The sequence below is a fragment of the Carcharodon carcharias genome, chromosome 14 (genome assembly GCF_017639515.1).
Source record: "Carcharodon carcharias isolate sCarCar2 chromosome 14, sCarCar2.pri, whole genome shotgun sequence".
Taxonomy (NCBI): domain Eukaryota; kingdom Metazoa; phylum Chordata; class Chondrichthyes; order Lamniformes; family Lamnidae; genus Carcharodon; species Carcharodon carcharias.
Window position 1 is genome coordinate 137,007,010 of NC_054480.1, and position 15,346 is coordinate 137,022,355.

Below are 15,346 nucleotides of genomic sequence, written 5' to 3' on the forward strand. Positions count from 1 at the left end.
GGCACAGCCCCTAATTCAGGTCAGCTGTAAAACCCAAGGACAAAGTTTAAAGGAACCTTACAAACTTTAAATCAAAATGTGATTAAAGGGGTCAACAAAACACCCCAGTCCCCGCGGTGCCCACCGAGCACGGAAGGCCTCGAGAGTGTCAGCAGACACCGCGTGCTCCCTCTCCAGGAACATCCGGCAGCGAACGTAGCCGTGGAAGAGGGACAAACAATCGGGCGGGACTCCCCTGTCGATCGCCTGCTGCCTGGACCTGTTAATGGCCAACTTGGCCAGGCCCAGGAGCAGGTTCACGAGGAGGTCCTCCTCCTTCCTGACCCCCTTCCGCACCGGGTGCCCATAGATCAGGAGCGTGGGGCTGAAGTGCAAAAAAAAATCAATAAAAGGTTTTTCAAGTAACTAAAAAGGGAGTGCAGCCTACAACACCCTATGTATATATGGTCCACGGACTCCACAAGACCGCAAAAAGGGCACGTGTCCTGAGAGTCCGTGAACCTATGCATCCTCTTATTATAGGGGACTGCTAAATGCAACACCCTCCAACCCAGGTCCCCGATAGAAAGGGGGAGGACACCTCCGTAGAGGGCCTCCCATCGGGGGCCTCCGCCGCCGGACGGCAACAAGGCATGCCAGGGCGTGTCCGGTCGACGGACAAGGGCGAGAAAATGGAAGGTGTGCAGCAGCAGTCCATACAAAAAGCCCCTCTTTGCTGTGCCAAAAGGCACAGAGGGCATGTCCGAGGCGGCTCATATTGCGGGGCACCAGCACCCGAGGGAGGGTTCGGGGCTTGGGGCCAATGTGGAACTCTGTCCGCAAGGGGAACGTTCAGATGGAAGACCATCACGCTCCGGGCCACCTCAAGACCCAAAATAACGTCGGGTCCGAGCACGTCCGTTCTCAGGTCTTGGATGGCATCAGCTGCGACCTGGACACACAGACGCGCGTCGCGCCAACTCCTGTGGGAGCATCCAGCCCAGTCCTCCGCCACCCAGCACGTCCCTGATCCTGGTCACCCCTGCGGCCACAGCCCTCCTCTCCGCCAACCACTGAAAAGGACGGAGGGGCGGATTCCTGAGCAGCGGCTCTCTGACGATGGCCGCTACTCCTGACGGGGGAGAGCTGCGTCGCGAGGCGACCACTTTCCAGACTTTGATCAGGTCCTGGTAAAAGACGGGCAACGCCTGCAAGGAGCCACCGAGGCCCAGCTGTTCTATAAACAGGAGCTGCACGTCATAATTCAGGCCGTGCACCTGACGGAAGAAATACGTCATCAGGGCACACCATCTAGGAGGAGGCTCGACGTAGAGGTATCGCTGCAGGGTCTGAAGGCGGAAAGTCGCCACCTGTGTGCGTAGGCACACTAGCGCCTGACCACCCTCCCTAAGCGGGAGACTCAGAACCTCGGCAGCGACCCAGTGCAATCTTTTGTCCCAGAAGAAGTCGACTAACAATCTCTGGATTCTTGTGACAAAGTCCGGGGGAGGGGTCAAAGTGACCAGCCGATACCACAACATGGCGGCGATCAGCTGGTTTATGACCAGAACTCGACCCCGGTAAGATAGCACTCGGAGCAGTCCTGTCCAGCGCCGCAGGCGAGCGGTGACTTTCGTCTCCAGTTCCTGCCAGTTTGCCGGCCAGGATTCCTCAGCAGGGCAGAGATGGACCCCCAGGTAGAGGAGGCTGGTCCTGCTCCAGGTGAAAGGCCTGAGCTCCTCGGGTAGGGGATCCATCTGCCACTGACCGACCAGGAGTCCAGAACATTTACCCCAGTTGATCCTGGCAGAAGAAGCGGCAGAGTAGACCTCCTGGCACTCGCGCATCCTCCGCAGGTCAGCCGGGTCACTAAACATAAGGAGCACGTCATCGGTGTAAGCCAAAAGGACCACCCCGATGCCCGGCCCGCGCAGAACCAATCCCGACAACCTCCTCCGCAAGAGGCGCAGGAAAGGCTCCACGCAAATAGAATACAACTGGCCAGACAGGGGGCAGCCCTGACGTACCCCTCTCCCAAAGCGAAGGGGCGCCGTCAGGGACCCGTTAACCTTCACTAGACACTCCGCGGCGGTGTACAGAAGTCGGATCCGGGCGACAAAATGCGTCCCGAACCCGAAAGCTCGCAGAGTTCCGAGTAAGTATTCGTGATCCACCCTGTCGAACGCCTTCTCCTGATCGAGAGACAGGAAGGCGCTCGACAGACCAGCCCTCTGGGAATGGTGGATGATGTCCCGGACCAGATGGATGTTATCATAAATGGTTCGGTCCGGGACGGTGTAGGACTGGTCAGGGTGGATCATGTGGTCCAGCACGGTGCTGAGCCGAGAAGACATGGCTCGGGTGAAGATTTTGTAGTCCGTGCTGAGGAGGGAGACCGGGCGCCAGTTAAGAAGGCGGAGATCCCCCTTCTTCGACAGCAGGGCAATCACGGCCCTGCGCCACGAAAGGGGCATCTCCCCGGTAGCAATGCTCTCCCCCAGGACCCCCGCGAAGTCGCTCCCCAAGACGTCCCAGAACGCCCTGAAGAACTCCACGGTCAGCCCGTCTAGTCCCGGGGTTTTGCCCCTAGAAAGACCGTCGAGTGCGCCGGTCAGCTCCCCCAGACTTATAGGGGAGTCGAGCTTTCCGGCGCACTCCGGGCAGACCTGCGGCAGGTCCTCCCACAAAACTCTGCAAGCTTCCTCACTGGACGGATCCGGAGAGAACAGGGCAGTGTAGTAATCTCGGGCGATGGCCCTGATGCCCTCCGGATCCGAGACAAGGGATCTGTCGTCGGCCAGCAGCGTAAGGAGCTGCTTACGGACCCTGTGCCTTTTTTCCAGCGAGTAGAAGAAGGGAGAGCCACGGTCCATCTCCTTAAGGAAACAGATCCGCGACCTCACGAACGCGCCCCGAGACCCGACCAGTTGCAGGTCCCGCAGCGCGCCCTTCTTCTCATCGTACACCGACCGCAGGGCCGGGTCCGCGTCGGGCTGACGGAGACGTGCCTCCAGGTCGAGCACCTCCTTCTCCAACTCCTTGACCCTGAATTTGCGTCTCTTTGTCGACCCCTTCGCGTACTCTTGACAGAAAACTCGGATGTGAGTCTTGCCCACGTCCCACCATAGCCTCAAGGAGGGGAAGCCTCCCCGCTTCCTTCTTCAGCCGGCCCAGAAGCGACGGAACGAGTCCAGGAACCGTTGGTCCTCCAACAACAGGTTGTTAAAATGCCAGTACGCGGACCCCGTCCGAGCGCAGAACGAAGTGAGCTCCGCCCACTCTAGACGGTGGTCCGTGCACGGAACCTGCTGTATAGAAGCAGCTGGAACGCAGGACACGTACGCCTTCGAAACGTAAAGGCGGTCGAGTCTGGACGCTCCGACTCCAGGTGACACAAAGGTGAACACGATGGAGTCAGGATGGAGATTTCGCCAGACGTCCACTAAGTCGAAGGACCTGACCAGGTCCCGCAACTTACTCACACCTCGCGTGCAGTGCGGGGTACCGTGACGGTCCCGGACCCCGAGGGTGCAATTGAAATCCCCCCCGAGGACGATGCACTCGCCAGCGTCGATGGAGCCGAGATGAGTGGACACTTCTTCAAAGAAGCTCGCTTGCTGCTGCGTGCCCAGGGGAGCGTACACATTCACAAAGTGAAGCACTGCCCCCCCCCAGACGCACAGTCAGGTGCAGCAACCGGCCTGGCACCGGCTCCTTGACCCCCAAGATCTCCGGCTGAAAATGCGGGGCCAACAAGATAGCCACCCCGCCCGAATTGGAGGCTAGGTGACTCACGTAGACCCCCCCTCGCCACTCCAGGAGCCACGTGGCTTCGTCTCCCGGAACGGTATGGGTTTCTTGCAGGAAGCACAACGCATACTTCCCGTCCCTGAGGACCGAGAAGTTCTGGAACCTGCGCTGTGCGTCCCTGCTGCCACGGATGTTGAGGCTGGCTATAGTCGTCTTCATTGTCAAAGGTACATCAAACCTTCACCTTAAGTCATTAAAAAGAAGAGGACTTTTTAGTCATTCCTCTCCTTCAGGAGCCCAGCGAGAAATGTTTGGACCCTCCGCCGCGCGTTCCTATCCAACTCGGGAGCCTTGAGAGCCTCGCGAGTGGACCAGAACACCAGCGGAAAAGAATGCCACCGGTCCAAGGCCAACTGAACCCTGTCTCGGCGACCGCGATGACTCGCCAAAAAGTCCCGGAGTTCCCTTGGGGGGGATGAGGGGGGAGTCAGTGGAGGGCACCAGGGGATCCACCGCCTCGCTTGAGAGCAACTCAGCGTAATCTCCAGCGCTTACCACGGACACCCCGTCCTCCTCCGGGTCGTCGCCTCCAGCTTCCGACCCCTCCCCTGCATTGAGTACGGGGGCTGATTCGGAGCTGCCAGCTGGCTCTATCTGTGCCTCGATCCCACCCCCAGGATCAAGGCCAGAGGAGTCCTCTCTGGTCTCCTCTAAAGGTTTTGGGTCAGAGGGCAGCGGCAGTTCTGATGCCTGCTCTCCTCCCGGCACCGGGTCGTCCGGGGAGCTCAGGACAAGCTCCTGACCTAAAACTAGGACGCCCGGTGCGAAGGTTTGGGAGGGAGCGGGAAGGCCCTCCTTTTCGCCGCCACCCAATGACCCATTTATATTTTTTAAAATTTCCAAGCTGCAGTCCCCCGACGAGCCAGAAGGTACCTCGGGGGTATTAAGTGCACTGGAGACGGACACCACCACAAGGGAGGCGCCCTCAGTGACCCCCGAGGGGCCCTGTTCAGGGGACTGCAGCAGACTGGTAGGGGGAACAGTGATAGGGGTAGGGGTTTCGGTTTCCCCCAGAGGGCAGGGCGAGGTTTTACTGGGTGGAGACGCCACCACCTCTTCATCAGGGGAAGGGACACACCCAACTTCTTCAGTTTGGGCGTCGCCCACTTCCTCCTCCGAAGCGTGACGTCTCTTCCGGGTCAGGCTGGGGGCTAGGGAGACCTCCATTTCCGAGGCCCCCTCCTCCTTGTCCAGCCCTCCCGGACACTCCACCCTCTGGGTTTTCAATGTTTGTTTCCCTGGCTCGGGGTCCCGTGTCTTTTCCCTGCCGGCCCCGGGAGCACGCGCAGGGACGACGCCGGGCCCAGCACTCGGCGCCTTAGCGCCCACGGACCCGGGAGCACACGCGGACACGATGCCGGGGCCGGATGATGTTTTTTCCCCCGAGCCGGATTTTCCAGGTGTTTGGGGGGTTTGGGGCATTTCACGGGCCGCCTCCAAATTTCGGGTCTTCCTCCGCGCCTTCTCACGGCGCGGGGGCTCTCCCCCCGCCTCACCGGCAGCCGAGATGGCAGCTGCTGCCGGGGTCGCTTCCCCTTGAGTGGAGGGAGATGGAGTGGTGGCGGGGGGAGGAGGGGCGGTGCCAGCCGCGGCCGCTTGGGTGGGGCTTGTGGCCTTGGAGGCGGGGCAGTTCTTTCTTACGTGCCCCACCTCCTTACAGGCATGGCACCGCACGCCCTCCGCGGTCCAGAAGACCCGATAGGCGGTCCCCTCAAAATTAACTGAGAAGGCCCCCTCCAGGCACTCCTCCTGGGCCAAGCGGACGAAAACTTGGCACCGGAAGGAGTACACGTGGCGGAGGGCCGAGTCTTTGAGGCCAAGCGGGACTGGCGCAACCCCTGACCTGACCTCCCCCAGCCTATTAAGATGGGGGAGGAGGAGCCCACATGGTATAAAGGGCAGGACATTTGAAATAACAATCTTCTGGGCGGTGGCCTCAAGGGGATCCACCGCCAGAAAAGTCCCGCCCACAGTGAGCCCCTTCTGCAGGGCGAGTTGCACCGCCCGCTCGGACCTCAAGAAAAATATGGCCCTCCCATACATCTTTGAGGCCGCAACAATGGCTGAGGGGCCGACAACCCCAGCCATAGCCTTTACACAGGCCTCAATAGTCATCTCAGGGTGAGCGTAGCATTTTACCCCGAGGGCCCTGGTGAGGAGACGGAATGGCGACAGGGCAGCGGGAGCAGCAGGAGCTGCAGAAGCAACCACCCCCTCATAGGTCTTTTTTGTTGGCCCTGCCACCGGTGACAAAGCCGCCTCCACATTAGCCCTCGAGGGCCCGGCCACAGGAGATGTTGAACTGGCCTTAGGGCCAGAGCCACGCCCACCCTGGGAAGGATTGGCCATTTTTTTTTTTAAATTATATATATTTTTTTTAAATGTACAATGTTCCTCCCTAGGGAGAGAGGTAGTAATAACCTCCCCCTTTTGTACAGGAGAGGAGAGGAGGGAGAGGAGTGGAGTGAAGGACAGGGAGGCACAGGAGGGGAAAGGGAAGAGTCCAGGTGGGTGTCTCCAATGAAAGGTGGACGTTGGGTGGGGGCCTGATGATCTTCTTGCAGGGGGAGGCGATGTCTTCACCAGCCACCGCTGGCCTTACTGGGAAAGGGCTGGGTGGGGCGGGGGGGTAGCAGAAAGGTGGTTTTAACCACACACCCCCCTCTCTTCCTTCCCCAAACCTTCCTGCAGTCTTCTTTCCTCCCCCTACAAAACACAGTCCTTTATTGCCCCCACCTTACACAAACAATAACGTTGGACACCCACCTAGGATGTTGTTTTGAGACACAGTCCTGGCCTCCTGGCCTTCCTGTCCTGAAGCAGCAACAGAAGCTGTTCTTCTTCTCTCCCTCTCTCTCCTTTTGCTCCACAGGGGCAGGTCCAGCAGCAGCTGCAGCAAACACCCTCGAGTGCAGGAGCAGCAGCAGTAGCAAACACCCTCGAGTGCAGGAGCAGCAGCAGCAGCAAACACCCTCGAGTGCAGGTCCAGCAGCAGCAGCAAACACCCTCGAGTGCAGGTCCAGCAGCAGCAGCAGCAACAAACACCCTCGAGTGCAGGTCCAGCAGCAGCAGCAGCAACAAACACCCTCGAGTGCAGGTCCAGCAGCAGCAGCAGCAACAAACACCCTCGAGTGCAGGTCCAGCAGCAGCAGCAGCAGCAACAAACACCCTCGAGTGCAGGTCCAGCAGCAGCAGCAGCAGCAGCAGCAACAAACACCCTCGAGTGCAGGTCCAGCAGCAGCAGCAGCAGCAACAAACACCCTCGAGTGCAGGTCCAGCAGCAGCAGCAGCAGCAACAAACACCCTCGAGTGCAGGTCCAGCAGCAGCAGCAACAAACACCCTCGAGTGCAGGTCCAGCAGCAGCAGCAACAAACACCCTCGAGTGCAGGTCCAGCAGCAGCAGCAGCAGCAACAAACACCCTCGAGTGCAGGTCCAGCAGCAGCAGCAGCAGCAACAAACACCCTCGAGTGCAGGTCCAGCAGCAGCAGCAGCAGCAACAAACACCCTCGAGTGCAGGTCCAGCAGCAGCAGCAGCAGCAACAAACACCCTCGAGTGCAGGTCCAGCAGCAGCAGCAGCAGCAACAAACACCCTCGAGTGCAGGTCCAGCAGCAGCAGCAGCAGCAACAAACACCCTCGAGTGCAGGTCCAGCAGCAGCAGCAGCAGCAGCAAACACCCTCGAGTGCAGGTCCAGCAGCAGCAGCAGCAAACACCCTCGAGTGCAGGTCCAGCAGCAGCAAACACCCTCGAGTGCAGGTCCAGCAGCAGCAAACACCCTCGAGTGCAGGTCCAGCAGCAGCAAACACCCTCGAGTGCAGGTCCAGCAGCAGCAAACACCCTCGAGTGCAGGTCCAGCAGCAGCAAACACCCTCGAGTGCAGGTCCAGCAGCAGCAAACACCCTCGAGTGCAGGTCCAGCAGCAGCAAACACCCTCGAGTGCAGGTCCAGCAGCAGCAAACACCCTCGAGTGCAGGTCCAGCAGCAGCAAACACCCTCGAGTGCAGGTCCAGCAGCAGCAAACACCCTCGAGTGCAGGTCCAGCAGCAGCAAACACCCTCGAGTGCAGGTCCAGCAGCAGCAAACACCCTCGAGTGCAGGTCCAGCAGCAGCAAACACCCTCGAGTGCAGGTCCAGCAGCAGCAAACACCCTCGAGTGCAGGTCCAGCAGCAGCAAACACCCTCGAGTGCAGGTCCAGCAGCAGCAAACACCCTCGAGTGCAGGTCCAGCAGCAGCAAACACCCTCGAGTGCAGGTCCAGCAGCAGCAAACACCCTCGAGTGCAGGTCCAGCAGCAGCAAACACCCTCGAGTGCAGGTCCAGCAGCAGCAAACACCCTCGAGTGCAGGTCCAGCAGCAGCAAACACCCTCGAGTGCAGGTCCAGCAGCAGCAAACACCCTCGAGTGCAGGTCCAGCAGCAGCAAACACCCTCGAGTGCAGGTCCAGCAGCAGCAAACACCCTCGAGTGCAGGTCCAGCAGCAGCAAACACCCTCGAGTGCAGGTCCAGCAGCAGCAAACACCCTCGAGTGCAGGTCCAGCAGCAGCAAACACCCTCGAGTGCAGGTCCAGCAGCAGCAAACACCCTCGAGTGCAGGTCCAGCAGCAGCAAACACCCTCGAGTGCAGGTCCAGCAGCAGCAAACACCCTCGAGTGCAGGTCCAGCAGCAGCAAACACCCTCGAGTGCAGGTCCAGCAGCAGCAAACACCCTCGAGTGCAGGTCCAGCAGCAGCAGCAGCAAACACCCTCGAGTGCAGGTCCAGCAGCAGCAGCAGCAGCAAACACCCTCGAGTGCAGGTCCAGCAGCAGCAGCAGCAACAAACACCCTCGAGTGCAGGTCCAGCAGCAGCAGCAAACACCCTCGAGTGCAGGTCCAGCAGCAGCAGCAAACACCCTCGAGTGCAGGTCCAGCAGCAGCACACAGCAGAAGCAACAACCCCAAAGGCAGCAGCAGAAACAGTTGAAACACTGAAGAGCAGCAACACCACACACCTTCTCTCCTCAGTATCAGGAAACCAACTGAATCCACAATTGCCTCCACAAGATCGTTAAGAAGGTGAACTCTTGATAATCTTTTAAATGAAAACCAAATCAACAAAATTGGGATAAATCAGGCACAGCCCCTAATTCAGGTCAGCTGTAAAACCAAGGACAAAGTTTAAAGGAATCTTACAAACTTTAAATCAAAATGTGATTAAAGGGGTCAAGAAAACACCCCAGTCCCTGCGGTGTCCACCGAGCATGGAAGGCCTCGAGCGTGTCAGCAGACACTGCGTGCTCCCTCTCCAGGGACATCCAGCAGCGAACGTAGCCGCGGAAGAGGGACAAACAATCAGGCGGGACTCCCCCGTCGATCGCCCACTGCCTGGACCTGTTAATGGCCAACTTGGCCAGGCCCAGGAGCAGATTCACGAGGAGGTCCTCCTCCTTCCCGACCCGCTTCCGCACCGGGTGCCCATAGATCAGGAGCGTGGGGCTGAAGTGCAAGCAAAACATCAATAAAAGGTTTTTCAAATAACTAAAAAGGGAGTGCAGCCTACAACACCCTATATATACATGGTCCACGGACTCCACAAGACCGCAAAAAGGGCACGTGTCCTGAGAGTCCGTGAACCTATGCATCCTCTTATTATAGGGGACTGCTAAATGCAACACCCTCCAACCCAGGTCCCCAATAGAAAGGGGGAGGACACCTCCGTAGAGGGCCTCCCATCGGGGGCCTCCGCCGCCGGACGGCAACAAGGCATGCCAGGACATGTCCGGGTGGCGGACAAGGGTGAGAAAATGGAAGGTGTGCAGCAGCAGTCCGTACAAAAAGCCCCTCTTTGCCGTGCCAAAAGGCACAGAGGGCATGTCCCCGAGGCGGCTCATATTGCGGGGCACCAGCACCCGAGGGAGGGTTCGGGGCTTGGGGCCAATGTGGAATTCTGTCCGAACAGGGGAACGTTCAGACGGAAGACCACCGCGCACCTGGGCCACCTCAAGACCCAAAATAACGTCGGGTCCGAGCACGACCGTTCTCAGGTCTTGGATGGCATCGGCTGCGACCTGGACACTCAAGGTTTTAACTCACTCAAACACATTCATTGTTTCATAGTTTGCCATTGTGAGATTTGAACTCTTGACCTTGGGGTTACAAACCCAGTACCATAACCACTTGGCTATTTAGGCCAAGCCCACTTGCAAATACAAACCCATTTCCATCTGTTTCAGATGAAGTTACGTTGTTTCATAGTTTGCCATTGTGAGATTTGAACTCTTGATCTTGGGGTTACAAACCCAGTACCATAACCACTTGGCTATTTAGGCCAAGCCCAAGCCAACGGTAACTCTTTCGAGTACACACACGTTTCCATCTGTTCCTATTCAGATGAAGTTACATTGTTTCATAGTTTGCCATTGTGAGATTTGAACTCTTGATCTTGGGGTTACAAGCCCAGTACCATAACCACTTGGCTATTTAGGCCAAGCTAAAACAGGGTTGTGGTGAAACTGTAACTCTTTCGAGTACAAACCCGTTTCCATCTATTTCAGATGAAGTTACATTGTTTCATAGTTTGCCATTGTGAGATTTGAACTCTTGATCTTAGGGTTACAAACCCAGTACCATAACCACTTGGCTATTTAGGCCAAGCCCAAGCCAAAGGTAGTTGTACAGTTTGGGCACGGGTGTTGATCACTTGTACATGCTGTTCACTATTGTCAGTAAACTCCTAAGAATGTTACTCCACCTGTGGCTCCTTGCTCTGATGAGCAGTGTTCTTGTCACTCAGATGTTGAAACCTTTCTGCACAAGATAAAAGGCAGGCGTCTCAGTCTAGGGTCTCTCCCTTGTGCTCTGTGCAACCTTCAGACCACAGTGATGGTCCAGCCTCACACTCCCTGGAAACACTACTGATGCCTGCACCTCAGTGGTGCTGGTCATTGCTGCCAGAATGTAGAGGACAGGCGCCACAGAGGTCTCTCATTCTCTCTGTGTGCTCTCAGCAACTTTAAGGTGGGGCTGGCCCCCATCACACCAGCATCAGCAACCAGTGATGCTGTGCACCAGCTCCTGAAGGGCTGAGGTGCTGAAGGCGGACACACCATCAAATGCATCTAAAGTTTCATGGCTGCGTCTCTGAGATGGCCCTGATCATAGGGCACAAGCAAGCTGTCCTCTGCTTTGCTTGCGAGGTTGGGCAATCTAGGAGCCTGACCCCCATCATATCGCTGTGGCTACACCTGACCTGTCTCAGTTGCAGTGGTGTGGTCAGTTTATACACGTGTCCCTAATGCGTGGCCACTTTCCTTGCTTACTCTGCCCCCCACCTTGATTGCCTGCTTGCGGGATGCAGCACCAGGGCAGCCCTTGACCCCAACCCACCCCCCCCTCAATACTCACCTCCGAGGCTGGCCAGCACTTGCACCCGGACATCCCACACCGCACCCCCCCCCCCCCGCCCCCAGTAGTGTCAGCAGTGGCTGGCACTTGCCCCTGGAGACACACTCCCCTCAGCAGTCGCCTCTGGGGCCAGGCATCTGTTTCCCCCACCCCCCCAGTGCCCCTGAGGCCTGTAAACAGCAGGCGAGCTGTGGAGAACGCTGCTGCTCACTCACCTCAGCTCCCCCAAAGTGAAGGACACCAAGTGCATGTCGCCTGGGCGCTGTTGTGAAACACATCAACGTGCTTTCCCGCCAAAGTGGGTGGACAATATGGCGGGGTTCCAACAGCCTGGCGGGAATGGCTTTTTAATCCTATGCTGATGTGTTACAATTAACTCCCCGCCGACCAATGGTGGGAATGTGGCTGCTATTGATGGGCTGAGTGGATGATCGCAACCTGCCTGTTTTGAAGCAGGTCGCGCCATCCTTTCAGCAGGCTTGGAGAATTCCACCCAATATAAAATAAAGGGAGGAACTCTAAAGGAGGCACAGGAATAGAGGGACCTCGGTGTTTGCGTCCATAAGTCATTGAAAATGGCAGGGCATGTTGAGAGAGCAGTTAATAAAACACTTAGTATCTTGGCCTTTACTAACAGGGACATTGAGTACAAGAGCAAAGAGGTCATGTTGAGTTTGTGTAAGAAACTGGCACTGGAGTACAGTTCTGGGCACCATACTTGAGGAAGAATGTGAAGGCACTGGGGAGAGTACAGAGGAGATTCACAAGAATGATTCCTGGGATGAAGCATTGTAGCTATGAGGATAGATTGGAGTGGGTGGGCCTGTTTTCCTTGGAGAGAGGAAGGCTGATGGGAGACTTGATAGAGGTATTCAAGATTCTGAGGGGTATGGACCGGGTAAATAGTGAGAAACTGTTCACTCAAGAGCATCAAGAACGAGAGGGCACAGATTCAAAATAATTGGCAAAAGGAGTAAAAGTGATGTGAGGAAAATTTTTTTCACCCAGAGGGTGGTTGGAGTTTGGAACAAACTTCCCTAGAGGGTGGTGGAGGCAGATTCGATTGAGGTATTCAAAATGGAATTGGATTGCTACATGAAAAGGAAGAATGTGCAAGGTTATGGGGATAAGTTAAGGGAGCGGGACTAGGTAGAATGGTCTTTCAGAGAGCCAGGGCAGATTCAATGAGCCAAATGGCCCCCTCCTGCTCTGTAAAGATTCCGTGAGTGGTTAAGGTCTAGAATGCACTGCCTGAGAGTGTGGTGGAGGCAGGTTCAATTGAAGCATTCAAAAGGGAGTTATACTGTGACCTGAAAAAAAAGAATGTGCAGGGTTACAGGGAGAAGGCAGGAGAGTGGCACTCAGTGAGTTGCTCATTTGGAGAGCTGGTGCAGACATGGGTCAAATGGCTGCCTTCTGCGCCGAACATTCCTGTGATTCCGTGAATTGGCAACCTCAAAGAGAGAGGCTCGATTCATGTTTTGCTCCTACAAGGTTTCTGGTGCTGCCCAGATGTTGGAGAAAAACATTAAGTGGAATTCAGGCGCATCTCTGTAGCTAAGAAGAAAGTCTAAGGAGAAAGCCTGGACTGACAAAATATGTCGGGTCTGCACGTTTACTATTTTTACTTGAATTTTGTGGAGGGGTCACTGGATGGGAATGAAACATATTTTGAGCTGTTGTTCCCCATTGTCAATACTGAGAGCTCTCCAGATCCACTGGGAATAATTTGGACCAAACCCAAGGCACAAGTCAGGAGTGTGATGGAATACTCTCCGCTTGCCTGGATGAGTGCAGGTCCAACAACACTCAAGAAGCTTGACATCATCCAGGACAAAGCAGCTTGCTTCACTGCCACCCCATCCACCACCTTAAACATTCACTCCCTTCACCACTGACGCACAGAGGCAGCAGTGTGAATTATATGCAAAATGCTTTGCAGCAACTCATCAAGGCTCCTTCGACAGCACCTTCCAAAACCGTGACCTCTACCACCTAGAAGGACAAGGGCAGCAGACACATGGGAACACCACCACCTGCAAGTTTCCCTCCAAGCCACTCACCATCTTGACATGGAAATATATCGCCGTTCCTTCACTGTGGCTGGGTCAAAATCCTGGAGCTCCCTCCCTAATAGCACTGTGGGTGGACCTACACCACAGGGACTGCAGCAGGTCAGAAAGGTAGCTCACCACCACCTTCTCAAGGACAGTTGCAGATGGGCAATAAATGCTGGCCCAGCCAGCGACACCCATGAATGAATATTTAAAATGGCCCCACTCATTGGAATTCTGGTAGAATTGTGTTTACCCTCCTCATTGAAGTTGCTGGAGAAAAGCATCAGGCGGAATGTTAAACCAGCATTTTCTGAAGGGTTTCCTGCAATGTTCCCTTTAATATTTGCCAGCAATGTGCGGAATGAATTTTATTATATGTACCAATATCAAGGTCATGTGCAGATGTGCTCCACCAGTATTAAAAATAACCTCAAATACAATATATATATAAAATAAACCACCATATGAAGAAGAAAGAATAACACCAACCACTGACAATGTGCTAGTCTGCAAATTACCAGATTTACTGAATTCAATTTTAAATTTACCACGGTGACATTTGAACTCTCTGCCACAGAAGGCAGTGGAAAATGGGGTCACGGAATATTTTTAAGGCAGAGATAGAAAGATTCTTGTTAGGCAAGGGAATCAAAGGTTATCTGGGGTAGATGGGAAGGTATAACTTGAAACTCAAACAGATCAGCCATGATCTTATTGATTGGCGGAGCAGACTCGAGGGGCCGAATGGCCTACTTCTGCTCCTATTTCGTGTGTTTCTATGACTTCTAGGTTTTAAGTTCAGTACCACAACCACGACACTATGATACATGAGATAAGCGTTTCTTAGTTGTTATATTGTAGCCTGTATTTTGGTCATCTAATGGTGGAAAAGTTGAATTGGTTGTGATGGCTCAAGACAAAATGAGGACCTTTTGTTTCAATTTGACAAACTGAAAAATTGAAAGAGCGAGGGAGGCTCATATTTTGAATTGATAGAACATGTGGAAAGGGCAGCTTTTAATTTTTTTCAGCTTACTGAGTGTTTTCTTGACTTAAAAAAACCGCTGTGGATAATGAGGAGAATAGCTCAGTCACTTCTTCACATCGACAAACGTAATCAGGCAGATGTGAAGCGTCTCTGCGAATTTGGAGATAGGTTGGCTTTTGTGAGCTGGAGGGGGAAGGGCAGCGAGACACAGCATCCCCGTAAATTACGTGAATATTGAAAGGGGGAAACTGCACCTAGGAATTGGGGAAAGAGAGCGTTTTGTTCAAGAGAGAATAGAATTCCAGGTTGGAGAATGACTATTGAGGTAGGTTTAGGGGACGAGGTGGCATTTATTCTAACTACAGTTTTTTTAAAAAATTCAAAATAATGAATTGTGAAGTCATAACCTGGTTCACCATTTTTTAAGTAACCCGTCTCTCACAATGCATACGAAAGTAAATTGGGGAGAGGTAGAACTTGGAAGTACGCACGGTTTAAAATGTCCCATGAGATAACCTCACAAGAACCTTTGCATTATTATTTGGAGACCTGGGCTAGGAATCCAAATTTGTTCACAAACTCCTGAGACATGCCCTTGTGTTCTTAATGTATCAAATGTCTTTAGGATCAATCTTCCTTTTAATACTTCTGCAAAATTAGCTGCAGCAGAATGAGTAGGTCAGTGATAGTAACTGGTCTAAATATCCTCTTACTAACTCTTAATAACTTAACAACTCTCATTAACAACAAACCAATAAGAATTAACAACTCTCTTTGCTGTGAACGAGGGCTCAGGAGAGGCGCAATAAGAGGGGCAGTGGTCGGGGAGGGAGGCGCCCAGTGCGAGAATCGGAGGGAGGCGGTGAGCGGTAAGGTCGGGGAGGGAGGTGGTGAGCGGTAAGGTCGGGGAGGGAGGTGGTGAGCGGTAGGGAGGCCGGGAGAATCGGGGAGGGAGGAGGCGAGCGGTAGGGAGGCCGGGAGAATCGGGGAGGGAGGTGGCGAGCGGTGTGGTCGTGGGAGGGAAGTGACAAGAGGGAGGGTTAACGAGCGAGCCGCATGAAAGACAAGTGTTGACATAGTTTCAGGCTCCAGGAAGTGACACAAGTGAATTTTGGCTGTTGATCCCAAC

General features: G+C 54.9%; 1 protein-coding gene across 8 annotated transcripts in view; it reads left to right on the forward strand.

Moving 5' to 3' along the window:
* LOC121286860 (transducin-like enhancer protein 4) overlaps positions 1-15,346 on the forward strand; it is a 214,085-nt gene that overhangs the window by 175,868 nt on the left and 22,871 nt on the right. The gene's annotated exons all lie outside the window — the stretch shown is intronic.